Source organism: Capra hircus, chromosome 26 (genome assembly GCF_001704415.2).
Source record: "Capra hircus breed San Clemente chromosome 26, ASM170441v1, whole genome shotgun sequence".
In the NCBI taxonomy this organism is placed as follows: Eukaryota; Metazoa; Chordata; class Mammalia; order Artiodactyla; family Bovidae; genus Capra; species Capra hircus.
Genome location: NC_030833.1, coordinates 8,242,713 through 8,260,954, shown reverse-complemented (window position 1 = coordinate 8,260,954; position 18,242 = coordinate 8,242,713). Strand labels below are relative to the sequence as shown.

The following is an 18,242-nucleotide window of genomic DNA, read 5'->3' as shown; positions in this document are numbered from 1 at the left end:
ACCAGGGATTGAACCTAGGTCTCCTGCACTGCAGGCAGATCCTTTAGGGGCTTGCATTTTTATGTTGTACTAAGGTCTACAAATTATAGCGCCAGTTCTGGAGTTAATGAAAGAGTAATACAACAGGGAAAGAAATCACATCCAAAGAGCTTCTCTGATTCCTGGTACATGTAACAGCTAAGACTCTGCAACCCCACGGACTGTAACCTGCCAGACTCCTCTGTCCATGGAATTCTCCAGGCAAGAATATTGGAGTGGGTTTGCATTCCCATCTCCAGGGGATCTCCCCAACCCAGGGATCGAACCCAGGTCTCCCACATTGCAGGTGAATTCTTTACCGGCTGAACCACCAGGGAAGTCCAAAGTATTAAATATCAATACAAATGGATACTTAGAAAATGGCAAGATGCCCAGGGTTTAATCCCATCGTTGGTTTCAGCAGGGACCTTTCCAGGATCACTGCAGACTTAGTACCTTCCATTCTATACCAGGAGTTTCCACAAGCCCATTTATCATAGCTCTGATTCATCGCAGTATCTACTCTAATGCAGCTCGGCCTGATGATTTAAAAAATATGGGGACCTTTAATTTATCAAGCTAATGTGATTACACGGCCATCCCACAGTCTAGCCATCTCACAGGCACTCCTATGAAATTTATGATCGGAAGCTTACACACTTCCAGCCCTTTTAAATAGGAAAATCTTTACCATAGTTGAGGAATGAACTCATTCCACAATCTGGAAAAAAAAAAAAATCAAGCCCTTCCACAAGTGCCTTGCTCTGTTAGTTTGTGCCACTCGTCCCCAGACAGCGAGGTTTAAACACCATTTACCAACAAGCTTAATTTTAACCTGCCTTTACAGAGGATGCCAAATCAATTACGTATCAGCTGATAACATTGGCGCATCTCATGCTGGTGGCATCTGGTAACTCATGCTGCCCGTGAGGCTGACCAGGAGCAGCTTCACACAGCATCTTCTGGTTATTACAAGCATCACTCTGACCCAGAGCTGAAAGTAGGGGCTTCAGACATAGCAGGCTGCATGGGGATTTTGCATCTTGAAGAAATCAGTCTGTATGCGGTGTAAGTAAAACACACCAGAGCAAGGGACTTCCCTGGCAGTCCAGTGGTTAGGACTCTGCGCTTCCACCGCAAGGGGCTTAGGCTCGATCCCTGGTTGGGGAGCTGAGATCCTGCATGCCATGCAGTGCGATGAAACCAATGAAAAATGCAATGCACTGGAGCATAATTCAATTGGAATGGAGGTTCCCCATCAAACCACATGAGGCTGCAGAAATCTTCCCAACCTGAAAATGACCTACAAGGCACAGGGTAGAAATTTCCTTCAGATCTTTGGAGTGTTTCCTCCTCTACTGGTATACCAGTTTTCACCATTCAAAGAGGGAAGGGACATGACATCTTCTCAGTCAAGTCCCTCGTGTTGCAGATGAGGAAAGAGGCTCAAAGAAGTCAAGTAAGCAGCCTGAGGACACAGAGCAGTCAGTGAGAACAGGAACTAGAAGTGTAAAGGCCTGAAAAAGTGAGGGCAGCCCCACAAGGTAAGTCAGCGACCTCTGAAGTCAGACTGCCTGGGTTCAAGTCCCAACTCTTATCATTCATAAGTTACCAAAATTTGGGTAGGGTGACCCTCTCTAGCCTCAGTTTTCACATCTGTAAAATGGGGGTGTTAATCATGTCTGTCGCAAGGTTGCTGAGAGTAAATGGAATAATGCAAAACCTAGCACATACTAAGCACCCAAATGTAGGTCACTATCATCAGAACTCAAGTTTCTTAATTCCCTGTCCTGGGTTCTATTTCACCAAAGTGAAGTGAAAGTTGCTCAGTAATGTCTGACTCTTTGCAACCCCATGGACTAGACAGTCCATGGAAATCTCCAGGCCAGAATACTGGAGCGGGTAGCATTTCCCTTATCCAGGAGATCTTCCCAACCCAGGGATCAAACCCAGGTCCTTCACATTGCAGGCGGATTCTTTACCAGCTGAGCCACAAGGGAAGCCCAAGAATACTGGAGTGGATAGCCTATCCCTTCTCTAGCAGATCTTCCTGACCCAGGGATTGAACCCAGGTCCCCCACATTGCAGGTGGATTCTTTACCAACTGTGCTATCAGTGAAGCCCATGTCACCAAACTGCTGCTGCTGGTGCTGCTAAGTCGCTTCAGTCCTGTCCGACTCTGTGCGACCCCATCGACGGCAGCCCATCAGGCTCTGCCGTCCCTGGGATTCTCCAGACAAGAACACTGGAGTGGGTTACCATTTCCTTCTCCAATGCATGAAAGTGAAAAGTGAAAGTGAAGTTGCTCAGTTGTGTCCGACTCTTCGCAACCCCATGGACTGCAGCCCACCAGGCTCCTCTGTCCATGGGATTTTCCAGGCAAGAGTACTGGAGTGGGGTGCCGTTGCCTTCTCCATTTTACCAAACTATTTTCTATATATTATAGGTTCCTTGTCTCTGAGAATCTCTCAGATCTAGAGAAGAAGGCTGTGTGCATACCCAGGGAGGAGGCACCTACAAAGCTCCAGGTGGGCACACAGAGGCATGAAACGCATAAACCATGGGTCTTCCAGAATTTGTTAATCTGATAAAAACTAATTTAATTGATGGCCAATTGGGAGGGATCCAAAAACAATCTAAAAGATAAATGACAACACTGAAGTTCATGAAATTCTAAGGTGCTTCCAAAGTGCCGGGGCTCCCTAGGTTTAATGAAATTAGACGGCAGCCAGACAAGGTCTGTAGCATAGTGATGGAATTGTACCTGAGTCAGTTTCCTGGTTTTGATAATGTTCTGTGGTTATGTAAGATGTTATCATTGTGGGAAGCTGGTTGAAGAGTACACAGAACTCTGTGCTATTTTTTCAACTTCTTATGAGTCTAAAATTACTTCAAATTAAAAAACTAAAATAAAATTATGGGCAGAATCCAGGAGTACCAAAAGATTAAGGGGACTCCTGGCAAGCTGTCAACATATCAAGACATCAGGGCCAGGTGTGGGGAGCCGTGGTAGTGGGGAGAACCTCCCCATGAGGGCATGGAGGAAGTCAAGTCCTGAGGGACAGATAGGACTTGGTCAAGGTCAGGGGAAGAAAGCAAGGCTCAAGGCAGGGGCCGCACCAGCTGGGGAGACTGCTATGCCCCGGTCCCTCTCCAAAGGGTGCCCTCTCCCTGAACCAGGCTGTCTGGAGTCAACACCAAACTCAAGTGAACAGCCACATGCTCATCTTTGGGATTTCACGGACTATTTCAGTCTTGTTTTCATGAGTGTGGTTTCGGCTGCCCACCCAAGACTTCTCCCATCAAGCATGTGCTTACATAAAAATAACTTCTGCTCACAAGCTCACAGAAAGGATGGGGGTTTTGCTTCTCACTAGCCCTACCTTTTGAAACCACAGCAGCTGCAGGCCAGCCCAGCATGGGACAAGGGTTCTTCACCCAGAGATGAGAGACAATGAGAAAGTGAAGCTGTAAAGGAGCTTCCCCAATGGGCTTCCCTGGTGACTCAAATGGTAAAGAATCTGCCTGCAAAGTGGGAGACTCATGTTCGATCCCTGAGTCGGAAAGATCCCCTGGAGAAGGGAATGGCTACCCACTCCAGTTCTTGCCTGGAAAATCCCACGGACAGAAGATCCTAGTGAGCTACAGTCCGTGGGGTTGTAAAGAGTCAGACATGACTGAACGACTAACACGTTCAAAGGGAAATGAAAGAACACTTGATTCAACCCGAGTGTGCTATAAACCAAGTTCCCTGACCTGCTCTCCCAGACCGACCCAATCCCATCCCATCAACTGATCCCCTCCTGGGATCTTGGCACTGGCTGTTCCCTCTGCCTGGGATGCCCTTTCTGAGCTACAGACCGTGGTGCCTTCTTGTCGTTCAAGAATCAGCTTAAACGTCACCTTTCTGGAAAGGCCTTCTCCAATCACCCAGACAGTCACCTCCTAACATGTAGCACTTATTATTGTCTGTTCTCTGATATTTATGAACCTGTCGATGAGATGGACCCTGTTTGTCAAGTCACTGCTAGAGTCTCAGCTCTTAGCGCTGGGCACACAGTAGGTCCTCCATCACTGGAGAGTGACTCTTAAAGGGGGGGCAGAGCCTGAGTCAGAAGAGTTGAAGATGAAGGGTCAGGCTCCCAAATGGTTTTCCTGAGCCAAGCTGCAGGATCAAGGGGCGATTCAGCGTATTTTTGCCTTTCCTCCTTTCAGCCACTTGTCCATCCAGCCAACCGTTCTTTCCCATGGCCTGCGTCCTGGGGATATAACCTTGAATAAGACACACCTCCTATCCTAAAAGGACAAATAACCTTCTGATGGCAGAGACGGAATGGAGGTAATTCCTGCAGCGACATGCTAAAGGCCAAAGGTGACTACTGGGCCTCTGGCTGGGCCCCTGTGGAGATGAGGGCCATTCACGCAGAAAAGAAAACCAGAGCTAAAATCCCACGGAAGCTGCAGTGATGGAACATATATGCTAGCTACATCCAGGGAATCCAATAAAAAAACCCAAAGAAAGTCATAGTCAAGGACAGACGGAGGATAAAAGAGGCTCGCTCCTGAGATCTCTGCAGATTACCAGCCCCCATCTTTGCCACAGAAGAACTGGAAATCCTTCTCAGAAGAACAGCTGTGATCACTACTACGTTCCATCTTAAAGAGCTTAATGCTCGCGCCCACGTACAAACATGAGCACCCACGTGCAAACATGAGCACCCACGTGCACACACGAGCGCACACACGAGCATACACATACACAGACGCCTGGGGCCCACTCCTGAAGAGCTCACGCAGAACTGGAATATGTGTTTTCTTTTAAAAAGCCCCATAGGGCTTTAGATTTAGAACCTGCATTTAGAACCAACAAGCTTCCGGCAAAGTTCCCTCTGAATGTAGTTATAGAGGTGCATTGCGGTGTCAACATTAAGAGCATGAAATGGATCCAGGAGGATCTCAACAGGTGAGCCTTCCTAAGCGCCGAGAACATTCCAGTCACAATACAAAAGCTAGCCTGGGGACTCGGCTCAAGACCCGGGAATGCACCCCCAGCCACTGCAGCACCCCTGCCTGGGAGAGCTGCCGGCTGGCCCTGTGCGTTTCCTTCCTTGTTGTGGCCCAGCCTCTTTAAAAATCAACTTCATAATGTACCCTGGAGTCACAAGCACAGCCCCGTGTTTATGGGCTCAGCCAGATCAGATAAAATTTCATTCTCTGAATTGGTTCCTAATTTAATTACTCCCCGGATAAGCGCTGGCCTCCCGCTGCTGCAGGGAAAGAACTCAGGAGGCACTGGCGCCACAAGCCACGAGCTGCAGCTCTCGCTTGGCAGCTGGTGGAGGATGAGCTGTTGTGGGGCCTCTGCAGGTCAGAGGGTGTTAGGACAGCAGGCGAGGGCCAGGTGGTCACCGTCTGTCTGCCCAACCAGCCTGCGTTTACCATCCCCAGCCAATCAAGAGGATGACCTGCCGATTAGTAAAAGGGTTCAGGGAGAATGTTGAGGGTAACTGAATCGACTCTGAAAACCCAGATTCAATCCTGACTCTGTGTGGCCTCTCTGGGCCTCAGTTTCTCCATCTGCAAAATGGGGCAGAACTATGTTCCCCTGAAGGTCTTTGCAAGCTCTAACATTCAGACAAGTCAGGGGAAATCAGAACCTCATCTGAGAATCAGTCCTCCTTTAGGGCCAGGAGAAGAGCATATAAAAAAGTAAATGAATTATGGAAAACAAGTAAAGATAGCTTAAAAAATTTAATTCTAGAAATGGAAACATGTCCACACAAAGACTCATAAATGAATGTTTATAGCAGCATTATCCCTAAGAGCCAAAAAGTGGAACAACTCTATCAACAGATGACTGGATAAATGTAGCCTGTTCATACAGTGGGATATCATGTGGCCATATGAAGGAATGAAGTACTGATATAAGCCACCATATAGATGATCCATGAAACATGATGTTACGTGAAAGAAACCAGATACACAAAAAACCATATCCTATGTGATTCCATTCATCTTAGGTCCAGAATAAAGAAATTAACAGAGATAAAGTAGATTCTTGGTTGCTTAGGGTGGGGGAGGTGAATAGGGAGATAGGGGGCTAACAGCTAATAGGTACATGGTTTCCTTTTAATATGAGGACTTGCTCTAAAAGAAAACATGGTTCTGGTTGCGCACATCTGTGAATCTACTAAAAACTACTGAACTATATGGTTTAAATGGCGAATTTTATGTCATGTGAATTACATCTCATTAAAGCTGTTTTATGAAAAGGATAGGTTGAATAGACAAAAAAAAAATCTGTTGCATGATTTTGAAAAATAAATCAGATGAGAACATTATAAAGTAAATATATATAACATAAATACACACACACACATACACACACACACATTCTCCCTAAACAGTTCCACGGCTTCATAACTGATCCAAAGATACATAAACCACACACACACAAAAACTGCTGACTTAAAAGTGGGCAGGCTTGCATTTTTCTATTGATTTATTTCAGTTTTAACAGCCAAAAGCAAATTTATTTTCTACCACTGAAATGGCAACTGAGGTTTCATCTACTCTTTAATACATCATTTTTATTCTCAGAACCAAATTGTGAACAATGCGAAAGCTGCGTGGATTCGCAACAGCCAACCGGTGAGCAAAGGATTTTTTTCCTTTTTGCCTGGAAGCTATTTCCAATGAAGAGGCCACATTTGCTAAGCTCCCTCTTCCCTTTTGTGTATCTTTCTAATTTCTCACAGAAACTGCTACGGAACAAGTATAAATAGCTTTCAAAGTTAGGGCGACACAGATGTCAGGCTGATCCCAATTCCATTATTCTGAGTGTTCTTTCATCCTCTCATTTAGCGCTCCTGACAACTTTCTTCAGCAAATTCAACATGTCCTAAAAGCAGCTATTTCCTCTGACTTTCCAAACAGCGCGGGTGGATTACTGGTCTGATATGGGGTTGGCTGGGGCCTTCCTGGAACTATTACCGTGACCGAGAACTGTGGGAGAATAAGGGAAGGTCACAACATGTGGGTCCAGCTACAGCTGACCACAGAAAGGGCAACAGTGAATGTCCCACAGTTAAGAACATCCAGGTAAGCAGGAAGATGGTCCTCTCTAAGGACTCACCATTTCTAAGCCCAGAGGGTATTTCTTTCAGATAATACTGATGGGTCAAAGTAAGAGGCAACCAGGGGAAATTGAGTGCTTAACCCTGGATGGTGCATGGGGCATGGTTAGGTTGATGACTTGGCTTGCCACGCCCCTCCCCTCAGATCAACACCCTGTTTTACTTCCTCCCCTGAGTGGGGCTTGGCATCCTGGGACCCCGAGCAGAGAGATGCTTGAAGGTCCTACAGCCAGGACACCAGGCCCCGTACGAGACCGAGAAGGATTCCTGCCATTTCAGCTGAGTCCTGGTCCTAAAGCAACAGCACACGGGGGGAGAGATGGAGCTGGCCCCCACCCCACAGAAGGGCCCTGGGCGGCCTGGGATGCCAGGCAAAGGAGGTGCTGGTACCAGAAAACCAGAGGCCGGAGCAGGGGGATACCTCGTCCTGCCAAGATCCCCCTGAATCCCCACTCAGTTGTCCTTCATCACCTTGTGATGATAGGGGGGTTTCCAGGTGGGGGACAGCCTGGATTCAGAGCTCACTTGTAGACCAGGTCAGCCTGCTCCCACCGACCAGACGACCCTCTGTATTTGTTGAGAAACTGGAGAAAGGCTTTCCAGCAAGGGCTGCCCCCTCGAGAATAACCCTGCTCCCTCCAACACAGACACACACACACACACACACACACACAGTGCCAGGAGCAGAGGCCCCGGCCCAGCCTGACTGTAGCCGCCAGTCTCTCATTCCAAAGAAGAGGGCAGAGAGCGAAGAGGTGCTGACATCCCGTCTCCAGCAAACATCTGACAAGTCTGCGCTATTCATCATGGAAAATTAAAAAGCTAAACGGCCCCAAGAATCTGCCGGAGGATGACATCCGATGGAGGCCCTCAACCTTGAACCTGAAACGAGACCACAGAAAGAGAACCACCGATCCTGAATTCTTCTCCACATCTTCTTAAAGCAACAGTGATTCTGAAATCGAGTGTCTGGTTACGAGACCCAGAGACGAGCCAGCTGCAGCCAACTCCCACCTGGATGTCCAGGAAACTGAAGGCAGGGAAGCCGGCTGGTCCCACGGAACCTGGGCCAAAACTTCACCCTGCCCGGGGTGGCTGCAACTTAACAGATGGCATGATCACAAGTGTCTACTGGGAAACCCCACTGACTGGCCCAGTTCCCTGGGGCCACCCGCTTTCTTGTAATCCTGGAGATCCCTGACGTGCACAAAGCAAATGCAGCTCTGCGTGTGTACATTTGGAAGGCTGTTTATATAAACAGGTTCACGAATCAGAGGGAACAATCCTCTGTAGACCAATAGTCTGATTTTCGGTTTGGAAATTATGGTCTCTATAAATACACTCCAGGACATACTTTATATTTTTAATGCAAATATTTACATTCCAAACAAAGGAGCATGGAACTTAATGACAAGCTATTTATACCGGCTATAAGAAACACTAACAGCTCCCACATTTCTTGCCTGAGTTAATGGCTCCTGCTTCTATTCCTGAGATGCAAATTTCCATAGTATTTTTCCCCAAGACTCTCAAGCCACACAAAAAAACTGTGGTTACTACCTTTTAATAGCCCAACCTAATGTCAGGAAAGCCCAGTTTAGTACATTAGGCTCTTGACTCCTGAAATTTACTGATAAGCACTAACTCTCCTGCACCATGCTACCAGATTGGGGTAACTTTTCCATCTTCTTTGGGTGTACATGCAGAGGCCCACATGAAATCCATCACAGCCCTTTCTCCAGGACAAGCTGGTTCTTGATGTGTTAATTCAACAAACGACAGTCTCTCGTGACTGACCGGATCCCCAGACAGCCTCTTACCCTTGAGAGGCTCACCAGGCCCGGGTGAGTGGACCACACCAGGAATACTAGAAAGATCATGGTAAAAAGGAGGATGGGGTCAAGGTCAAGTTCAGTAGAGGATCCCTGCAGATACTCAGAGGAGAACGGTGACATCTGGATGGAAGGATGTGGAAAGATGGTTAATCATTACTCACAAAGCTTCCAGAAGACAATGATGAGATGGGGGCAGGGGGCTGGACGAAGGTTCAGGGGGAAATCAAGAGCAGGGGACCAAGAGGAGGCAGAAAAGTCTCACACTCAGGCCACCAGGCGGTCAGTCTACCAGTGGTTCTGCCCCTCCTTGTAAATTACCCTTGTGTTACAGTTAGAATGCAGCCTTGAGGTCAAAGGCTGATCATTCCCTCAATCTGACTCATCACTGCCATGCTCTGCAGATAGCAACACAGTTGACAGGCTTACCTCCTAACCTCGATGTCCTTAGTGACTGCATATCTAATGCTGTCCCTATCAACTCTGCACCTAACAGGTGCCATGTGTGAGACCCCTCCATGGGTCAGGCCCTGGGCTCAGCACTTATCATTTGCTCTGGGTGGGTGGAGGGGTTAGGGGAGGTGGGGGGCCCGGGGGGACTCCAGATGTTTCCTTCCTCCTGGAGACAGTGCTGCCTGTGTACCACGACTGTGTCTCCACCTGGTGAGGTCCACATCATCCCAGCAGCGTGCAAGGAAGAGCCTGGCCTCATCTCTTCCCACACAGAGTCAGCACTGCCCCCTGCTGGCTGCCCCGGGTTGGAGGGGGTGGGCAGTGGCGGCTGCCCCGGAAGAGGCTGCCGCAGCGAAACAGACTGCCGCTTTCCCACTGGCCTGCAACTCAGGGAAGGTCAGTGGGCCTCACTGCCCGCTTCTCACTTCAGGTATGCGATGCCCACATGCCCACTGGTTCAATCCCATTCTCCAAGATCCACTTCAGTTGGGACCAAATACTGCATTTCTATCTTTATGCATCTTTCTCCTCCCCTCTCTCCACCGGTTCAGAACTTGGCCAAGAAAGAGGGGTTTAATTTGGGGGGCTCCCTTGAACCCTAATTTGTACTGTGAAAAGAAAGTGAAAGTCACTCAGTCGTGTCCCACTCTTTGGGACCCCATGGAGCAGTCAGTCTCCAGGCCAGAATATGGGACTGGGTAGCCTTTCCCTTCTGCAGGGGATCTTCCCAACCCAGGAATCAAACCCAGGTCTCCCGCACTGCAGATGGATTCTTTACCAGCTGAGCCACTAGGGAAACCCAAGAATACTGGAGTGGGTAGCCTATCCCTTCTCCAGTGGATCTTCCTGACCCAGGAATCGAACCAGGGTCTCCCACAATGCAGGCAAATTCTTTACCGATTGAGCTATCAGGGAAGCCCATTTGTACTACTGGTACCCAAACTATGCTACAAAAACAAGATAGAGATTATCAACCCCACTTTACAGATAAGGAAACTGAGGACCAAGCAGATGTAACCACTGGCCCAGGGTCACAATAATGGAACAAAGAAACACAGGAGAGACTCAAGCCCAGGTTCACATGGTGTCCAGGCTCACCCCACCACCTAAGCTGCCTCTCCAAGGGGATAAGGGATTCAACACTCAGGTTAAATGCACATCCGCGTGGTGGGCACCAAACCTTTGGTGGATTGGAAAATGAAGGTTCTGGTCAAACTTGCCTCATTCAGCCCAAATCAGCTAACACATGGCACAAAGCGGAGACACAGCAGTCCAGACCCCTTTCAACAAGGAGTGAGACAATAACACAGCTTTACAGGCCTCTCAGACTCTGAAACGCACCTTCCAACCTCACAGCAAATGCACTATGGGCCCCCAGCCCCCTCAGGGCAAGCAGAGCAGGTCAGAACTTCCCCGAGATCAGGGCTACCCTGGGAGGAAGGGACCCGCCATCTATCGAGGCCTCTCCCACTCTGAGGTCACACCAATATCTTCTCAATCACAGGGAGCAAAAAGGGTCAGCAGGCACATATTCCATTTCAGGAGAAGATGTAAAACCACCAGGTTCTTGCCTGTCATAGGGAAAAATAATTGCACCTGCCCAGGTGGTGAAGGACAGGGAAGCCTGGCATGCTACAGTCCATGGGGTCGAAAAGACTGGGACACTGAGCATCTGAACAGCAAGGTGGCGCTAGTGAGTAAAGAACCAGCCTGCCAACGCAGGAGACGTAAGAGACACGGGTTCAATCCCTGGGTCAGGAAGATCTGCTGGAGGAGGGCATGGCAACCCACTCCAGTACTCTTGCCTGGAGAACCCCTTGGACAGAGGAGCCTGGTGGGCTACAGTCCATGGGGTCACAAAGAATCAGACACCACTGAGGTGACTGAGCACAGTACAGCCCTGTAATCTACTTATGTGCCCGTGTTGGGGTATTTTCCAGGCACCTGGATGACGAGGCAGCCTGTCTCAATATTTTTATCACAAGCACAGTTCTGGAAAGCATCCAGGTTTCCATTATAATGACACTCTCTGCTTTTGAGGATCTGCCAGCCTTTCTTGCTTCAGAGACCCGGAAGGCCTGGACCTGGACAAATTCTAGAAATGTAGCATGGGTGTCAGGACGAGCCTGCCCGGGCAAGAAGGCCCCCGCACACACACTCAGAACTCTCTGAAGCTTGGAGTGGGGCTCAGGAATGCAACATTCGAAAGCTGGCCTCCCCAGCACATCCCCTGATCCGCCCCCGGCTTAATCACCACTACACAGAAGCACAGCCAAACCGCCCGGCTGCCTGTCCACGGCGTCCGCTGGAAGCATCTCAGAGGGCGGCTGTGGACGTAGCGCTCTCTTTGCCGGGAGAGATGAAGCAATCAGCCTGACTAGAGGCCAAGGCGTCCTGGGGTGTCAGAGAGGCTCTCTGAGGTAGAATATGCTAGGAGTCATGCTCCCCTCCTCCACCAGGAAACATACACAGCTACATTAAACAAACAAACAAAAAAACACTGGGCAAGCAATTTCAGGGAGCTCAGAGACATTCTCCCATCCCCAGTAATGAGCTCTAGAGCTGATGTATATTAAGCACTTACTGTATGCTAGGCACCACTCCAAGCAGGTATTAAGTGTTCTGTGTAGGACTTCCCTGGTGGTTCAGATGGTAAAGAATCCACCTGCAATGCAGGAGACTCAGGAGACCCAGGTCAGTCCCTGGGTGGGGAAGATTCCCTGGGGAAGGGAATGGCAACCCACTCCAGATTCTTGCCCGGAGAATCTCTTGGACAGGGGAGCCTGGCGGGCTACAGTCCATGGGGTCGCAAAGAGCGAGACACAACAGAGCGAATAACACCTGGCTCAGCTCTCAGGCCTCAGCTCTCAGGCCAGGAGTGAAGTGGCCTCAGGCCACTCCAATCTCAGAGCCGCGCTAACCTAGCAACTGCTGCACTCTGGGCAGTGTTACGTAATCTGACTCGTGCCAAGTTCTGCCTGGCCCACTACTCTAAGCTCTGCCTCGTGGCCCCCATGCACCTGGCCCTGGGCTTGCACCTGGAGGAAGACATAAATGCCGCGTATGGCTGGCGCTGATGAAACAGGCTGCTCGCGTTTCCTCCACATCCCTTTCGAAATCAACAGAGACCGAGAACCTGCTTTCCTCTGCCACACCCCCACCCCACTTGCTGACTCATCACCACCTTCCCCTTTGAGAGCTGTGGCTGCTTTCCCCACCCCGACCCTGTGTCTCTCCTGCCTCCACTGCCATTCTGTGATCCGACCTCCTGCACATCCGGAGGGCGAAATGATTAGGCCCTGTGGTCTCCAACAGCCTCCCCACCCTCTGATTGAGACAAAGGGAGACCTGTCTGACCAGGCTGGCACAGGGCAAGCTGAGAACAGGTAGGGACCCAGCAAAGGACGGCTGTTAGGACCAAATGTCTTGCTCCCCAAAGCCCGTACTTACAAATATTCTGTATTGGCCCGAATGAACACAGACCCTTTACTTTTCTTCCTAGATGTGGACACTGGATACACACACTAGATAACAGCCACCGCTGTGCTTCATTTCACGCCGTGAAGACCCAGGTGTACACATCAATCATCCCATCCTAGTACTTCGTTTTAACGGAGGAGCCTCTCAGGAAGGAAATCAGACCCCAGCACCTGAGAACAATAAAGAAACACCCTGTGCAAGTCAGAACAGTCCCCCGATATGTCGTCCGCTAAGTGAGAAGACAGGCTCTGAATCAGCAGCAAAGCAGCGCAGTTAGGGCGGAAGTCAGCCACCGTCCCGAGTAGCCCCACTTTCCTCACCAGCTGATGACTGAGAGCACCACTTCTACATCACGTGCCACTCAAGAGATGCCTGGTGACGGTCACACAACGACGCTCCCAGGCCAGCTACGTTTCTAAGTAGTTTCTGCTTTTATTCATAGATCAAGGAAACTCGTCTCTCATACAAACAGGTTCCAAACAGTGCCTCTGTAATCCTGGAACTGCTGACACCTGGGGACCAGGACAGGGTCTGGATCTGGGGGGCAGGAAGCAAAAGCTGCCCAGCACAGGGGGTGTCCACTCATCTGGGAGATTCCAAGAGGCTCCAGCCTGGCAGGGTGGGATGTAAGAGCCAGCCCAGTAGCCGGAGCATTGGGGACCTGGGCTGATGTTTTATTTCTGGGCTCTGTGACTTGAGACTCACTGCGCCATGCCTCAGCTCCCACATCGGTAAGAAAAGACTCCCAGGCCACCCACCCCTCACTGGCCTTTTTCCTGGCCTTACTCTCCCAGTTGTTAATGCAGCTCACTGCTCAACTATCTACCCGGCACAGAAATTTTTTGCCTGCTCCCTTCCTAGAAGAGCAGGAACTCTGTCTTCTCCCTGTATCGATGTATACTGTTGAATAATGAAACGATATGAAAAGTTTTATGCAGAGTGCCTCTTTCCATATGGCAAGTGAAAGTGTTAGTCCCTCAGTCGTGTCTAACTCTTTGTGACCCCGTGGTCTGAAGTCCACCAAGCTCCTCTGTCCATGGAATTCTCCACACAAGAATACTGGAGTGGGTTGCCATTTCCTTCTCCAAGCGATCTTCCTGACCCATGGATCAAACCCAGGTCTCCTTCATTGCAGGCAAATCTTTACCAACTGAGACAGGTGTTCATTAGACAGCTATTGAATGGATGCGTGACACACAGCACACGAAGGCTGGCACTTGGCCACAGGCACAGAGGGCGTCTGTCATTCTAGTGCCTTGGCCTGGGGCTGTGGTCTCCATATCCTAATCACGTGTCACACTTCACTGATGGTGGGACACCCTTTCCAATACGCAAACTCAGGACCAGATGTCAAGCTTCAGACTTCTTGGCAGAGCACCCACTCCCAACCGTCTCCTCTCCTTGTAGAATTTGAGCCCACACTTAAATGTTCAAGCTTGAGAATTCCCTTGAAAATTAACAAGACTTGTCAAGTCAATTTTTCTCCCAGCTAGGTAGAGCTGAGTCAAAGCTGCCCTCTTGGGTAAGGTATGTGATCACCTGCTCAGGGCAGCCCCGGAGTCTCCCCAACTCTCCCCATCCCCTGGAGCTAGCAGGGATTCACCTGGATGCCAGTGCGCCCGGCAACCTCCAGCCAGGTCCTAGGTGGCCTTGGACACCCACAGTCTAATCACAGCCCAGCTCTAACCTGAAGCACCCACCAGCACAGGTTCCAAGAGCCTGGGGTTCCTGTGGACCAGATGGTTAACTTGGGGCTTCTCTTCTGCGCCTTCTCCAGATACCAAATAAGCAAAGTCCACTTCCCAACCTTGCCCAAACTTTCCTGCAAACACTGCCTCTTCCACACACTGGGATTAATCTTCTCTTCTTCGGGCCAGTGGAAAAACCAAACACCTCCCTTCTCCTGGCCACAGGCAACAGCAACAGAAACGAAGGAAAGTGCAGACACACAGACCTCACAGCAGCCACTGTGACAGGGCTGGGACCTCTGGCCATCTGATCGTCAAAGAAAGCAAGGCAGGCAGGGGATCCACTCTGCACAAATCAGCCTCTCCATCCTGCCTCCAAACACAAGGTCCTGGATGAATTAACCCTGCTCGCTGCAGTCATCCAACACCCGAGAAAGAACACAAAAACACTGCTGAATTTCCTTCCAAGGGCCAGGGAGCTGGACCTGGAAGGGGGAGAAGAGCCCCCTGCAGCTCCACTTCTGACTCACTTGCGCACCTATGCACCGAGAGAGCCTGGCAAGCTGCTTCACCTGCTGGCTCAGTTCCCCACCCCCCACCCCCCACCAGCAGGAGGCAGGACATTCTTCTGAAAATCTTTCAGGAGCTAGAGAGAAAAACCTATTTGATTAAACCTATTTGAAAAACCTATTTGATTAAAAACTACCTAGCAGCAGCAGTTAAAAGGCATTTTATTCCCATGCTATTTTAAACAAAATCATGTATGATTTGTATGCTAAGACATCCGGATTCAACGTACTGTTGGTAAAATTAACAAGAACCATGTTCTGGAAGGGAGGGCTCCTGATTTTGCACCACTGGGGGAAGGGGAGTAGGAAAGTTGGGCATGGAAAATGTTGTGTGTTGAGGGGCGCAGTTCTAGAGGAACTTGGGGCAAATCTCCAGGCCTCAGTTTCCCCCCGGGTGCCTCAGGAGGTGCGCCCCCGGACTGCCCTTCTGCTCCGTCACCTGGTGGATGTCCTTCTAGAACCGCAGCTGATAAGAGCTGGGGCCCTGCAAACCCCTCGGCTCAGCCTCACAAGACAGCGCGCCACATCCCTTCGCGGGGCGTCCTGGGGCTTCCTTGAGATATAACTTCATTTCCCCAAACTCCGTGCCATCAACTCACCCAACGTGAATGCAGCAAGGGCCTCGGGGAATGGGAAAACGGGGCCGGAGGCGGGGAAGCTGGGCTCAGCCCCAGGCTTTATTGCCTCTTTCTCGAACCTCCCTACTCCAGGCGCGGACGTCCAGCTGCCGACAGCCAGCCCCCGAACCTCAGCCTTCAGTCTGTACCCGCCGCTCCAGCCCCCGCGGGCCGACCCCGGCTGCAGGGCGGACGGGCAACCTGGGGCCGGGACCGCGACGGGGCGGTCAAGCAGCCGCGCCCAGGACCCTGGCGGCTCTGAATCCTAAACACACACGCACACACACGCGCGCACGCCGGCCAATCCGTTCGCCCGGAGGAGTCGGAAGGCGCTTCCACAGCGCTTCATTCATTCTCCCAAAGGCGAGGTTCGCTTCTCCCGGGCGCCTCCATCCTGCGATCTTAGCAGGACTCCAACGGGGCCACCTGCGCCACGACCCGTCCCCCATCAGCCCACGGCCGCCGAGTCCTCTCCACCCGCACCTATAACCCAACAGACTCGCGCTCCATCCCGATCGGCGGCGTCGCCCCCTCGCCGGGGCTGATGCCACCCCGGCTCCCCGCAGCTCCGCCGCCCCGCAGCCCCTGCAGCCCCCGCAGCCCCCGCCGCCCCGCCGCGCAGCTCGGTTCAGACCTGCAGCGTTCGGGTCGCCGCGCCCAGGCCGGCTGGGGACGCCGCCGCCGCCGCTGCCACCGCCGGGAAGCCTCGGCTCCTCCCAAGTCACACCGCCTCCGGAGCTGCGGCGGGGCGCTGGGAGGGGACAGAGGGCGGAGGGCCCGGAGGAAGAAGGCAGGGAGCAAAAGTTCAGGCCGCTCCGGGCCTCGCCGCGCCCCCGTCTCCTCCCAGGCCCGCCCACGAGGTCCCCCTCCCGGAACCCGGTCCCACGGGCTTCCGCGCCTGGGATCCCCCACCCCACGCCTCGCCGCCCGGAGCGGCTGCGGGATTGGAGCCGGGGCAGGAAGGTGGCCCCGAACCCGAGTCGGGGAGAGAGTGGCTGATAGCAAACACACCAACGTGCCCCGGGCCGCACCTGGAAACTTCCCCGAAGTGCGACGGGGAGCGGAGCGCGTGGCTGGGGAATCCCCACCCCCACCTTTACCCCACGCGCGCTCCTAGGGAGAAAGCACCGATCCGTCGGTCAGTCGGTCCTCCGCCTGCAGAGCGCGCCCCCCGCACCCCCATTCCGACTCCTGGGGCCGTTCTCCTGGACAGCCGGCCTGTGCGTGCCCAGAGGCAGCTGTTCGCAGCGCCACCACCCCTTCGCCGAGTCCCCGGTCCCCGAGCTCCGATCGCATTCTCCCTAGCGGGAGAGGGGAGCTTGCGAGCCCTTGGCGCCGCCGCCGCCGCCTCCGAGCAGCCCTTCCCGCGGGGTCCCCGGCGCGCGGGGCGCCCAGAGCGCGGCCGGGATCAGCGGCGAGGGTACGCCCTCCGCTGGAGACGGCGATTGCCTCGGTGAGGCTGGGCCGAGGGTCGCGGGGCCCAAACCTGCCTCGGCTCTGCGCGCGCTCGCAAGTTCATTGTCTGCCTGGGCCGTCGTCGCCTCCGCCGCCGCCGCCGCCTCCGCCGCCGCCGCCGCCGCCGCCGCCACCGCGCGGGGAGCGCCGCGGGGAGTGAGGCTGCGCGCAGCCTCCTCCGGCCCGGACTCCCTACGCCCAGCCCGGGCCGACCCCGGCGCTGCCCGGCCGGAACGCAGAGGGGCGCCGGAGCTCGGGGCCAGACACCCACCCGCCGCCTGTGGCCGCCCCCGCGCCGCGCCTGGCACCCAAGTTGTACCTGAGAAGCCGGAGTCCAGCCTGGGGGCGGCGGGGCAGCCCAGCCTCTGCGGCTCCGGCTCCGCGGGAGCGCGCCTAGCCCCGCGCCCGGAGCCTGGCATGCGGGGCGCGTCAACCTGACTCCCAGAGCGCAGGGAGGAAAAGTTTTGGGAGTGACGTGCGGATGGCGAATAAAACAACCGAAGAGAACCCGCCCCCCCCCCCTCCCCCGCCGCCCCATGTAGCGCGGACACACATCAGCTTTGGTCTGGAATGTGAGACCAAGGCGTGCGCGCCGAGCGGTGGGTTTGGTTCCCGCCCCCTCCCGTTCCAAGTAAACACGAAATGTGAGCTGCGGTGATTCCGAATAGGAAGCAAACCGAAACCCCTCGTCTGCCAGTGACACCCTGCCAGAGACATTTTTTTTAACGAACTTGGTGGTCTGGAGCAGCCCGTGCATTGATATTCAAGGCCACGGCGCTGGTGGGTTCTGCGCCCTCTGTTGTATTTTTGCATCTGGAGACGGCTCTCCCGGGCTCTTCGGCCCAGCCTGCTTGATTTCACGGAGAAGGAAGGTTTAGCGGGACCCCGAGCCCGGCCGCAGTGGCCCCGGGCGCCGCTGCTCCAGGAAACCACCGGGCTGCCCGAGGTCAAGGAAGCGGCGCACCCGTGGTCGACCTGGAGACTCTCCACCGAA

General features: G+C 52.7%; 1 protein-coding gene across 6 annotated transcripts in view; it reads right to left on the bottom strand.

The window, feature by feature from the left end:
* CHST15 (carbohydrate sulfotransferase 15) overlaps nucleotides 1-17,767 on the bottom strand; it is an 80,673-nt gene extending 62,906 nt beyond the window's left edge. For 2 of the 6 annotated variants that reach the window (XM_018041480.1, XM_018041481.1), the window contains exons 1-2: nucleotides 16,428-16,510; nucleotides 12,890-13,089 (exon numbers count right to left, since the gene is read on the bottom strand). The gene's annotated coding sequence lies outside the window, so the exon portion shown is untranslated. Of the gene's footprint in view, nucleotides 1-12,889; nucleotides 13,090-15,775; nucleotides 16,252-16,427; nucleotides 16,511-17,567 lie in introns of those variants that run through there. The other 4 variants (XM_018041483.1, XM_018041479.1, XM_018041482.1 and 1 more) reach the window with 3 other exon arrangements.